The 1,758-nt window shown below is 37.3% G+C and overlaps 1 pseudogene; it reads right to left on the bottom strand.

The window, feature by feature from the left end:
• Positions 1 to 215: 215 nt before the first annotated feature.
• LOC115272714 lies at positions 216 to 677 on the bottom strand (annotated as a pseudogene).
• Between the last annotated feature and the right edge of the window lie 1,081 nt (positions 678 to 1,758).

The raw sequence follows: 1,758 nt of genomic DNA, 5'->3' as shown, positions 1-1,758 counted from the left end.
GTCAGACACTTAACTGAATGAACCACCCAGGTGCCCTCATCCATTTATGTTTTTTTTTTTTTCCAGGAGAGATGTATTTTTAATTACCTTTCATTTGAGTGACCTTATTTAAAATATAAATAATTTAGAAGTTCTTAGTCTCCTAAGAAGATTTTTAAATGCGCTTATAGAAATGATTAGTGAGATCTTTAAGAAATATCTTCCATGTCCACATCCTATTGTAATTTATGCACCAGTTTTTCTTCCAACTGTTTTCCTTTGCCTGCAAGAGGGGCCCGGATAAGATGAATGTTTTGCTTGACTTTGATGTCCTGAACTTTCTGTAATTCTTTATTTTTCTTTAATCTGTTCATTATAAATTTGGCTTGGCATTTCTGTTTGATCTCTTCAACTCTCTTCATTGCATCAATAGTTTTATTCCATAACTCTCGCTGGTATTTAACAGGTTCATTTCTATGTTTTTCAAACTCAAATGAATTATCCACTGTAAGCTCTTTATCAGCTGCTTTACGGAATGCTTTAGTCCACCTGACCTTAGGAGGATTGCGCTTCTTCTTAAAGTTTTTATGACACTTGGATTTACAGAATCTGAACACCTTGCAGTCATTGTGGACAAACATCATGCTGTGGCCAGGATAAATGGGACCCGAACAGAAATAACACTTCTCAATACACATGTTGAAACCGCGTGAGTCCTCACAGAACAAACGCCGACCCTGAGTGGAAGTGACGCAAGCCCCTCCATTTATGTTTTAATGGATATTTTGGTTGTTTCTACTTCTTGGTAGTGAATAATCCTTCAAGGAATATGTGAGATCCTGATTTCAATTTTCTTGGACAAATACCCAGAAATAGGGTTACTGGAACATGTGATACTTTTATGTTTAATTTCATTTTTTGGAAAATGCGTACTGTTTTACATAGTGGCTGCATCATTTTACATGCCCACCAATGGTGTACAAGAGTTCCAGTTTCTCCATATCATCACTAATGCTTGTTATTTTCTGTGTTTATTTTGAGAGAGAGAGAGCAAGAGCGCACGAGCACACGCACATGCATCTATACCCACGTGGGCGAGGGGCAGAAAGAGAGAGGGAGAAGGGAATCCTCAACCCTGATACAGGGCTCAATCCCATGAACCATGAGGTCATGACCTGAGGCAAAATCAGGAGTCAGAGCAGAGGCTTAATGACTAAGCCACCCAGGTGCCCCTATTTTCTCTCTCTTTTTTTTTTTTTTTGTAGTGGCTTTCCTAACAGATATGAGATGATAACTCATTGTGGTTTTGGTTTGCATTTTCCTGATACTGATCTTGAGCATCTTTTCACATACCTGGTGGCTATTTGGTATGTTTCCTATGTAAAAATGTCTATTCAAGTCCTTTGCCCATCTTTTTAATCTGGTTATTTATTGTTTTGCTATTGGGTTGTAGGAGTTCCTTATATATTTTGGATGGTAAGCCCTTATCAGATATGTAGTTTGCAAATATTTTCTCCCATTCTATAAATTGTGTTTAGACTCTGCTGGTTGTTTGCTGCACAGAAGCTTTTTAGTTTGGTATAGTCCCACTTGCCTGTTGTTGCTTTTTTGTTTTGTTTTGACACCATATCCAAGAAATCATTGCCCAGGCCAGAGTCAAGATTTCTCTTTGTTATCTTTGAGAAACTCTATAGTTTTAGGTCTTCCATTTAAGTCTTTAGTTGAGTTGTTTGTATGGTGTAAGATAAGGATGCAGTTTAATTCTTTTGCATGTAGATA

Source organism: Suricata suricatta, chromosome 2 (genome assembly GCF_006229205.1).
Source record: "Suricata suricatta isolate VVHF042 chromosome 2, meerkat_22Aug2017_6uvM2_HiC, whole genome shotgun sequence".
In the NCBI taxonomy this organism is placed as follows: domain Eukaryota; kingdom Metazoa; phylum Chordata; class Mammalia; order Carnivora; family Herpestidae; genus Suricata; species Suricata suricatta.
This window is presented reverse-complemented; position numbering and strand designations above follow the sequence as displayed.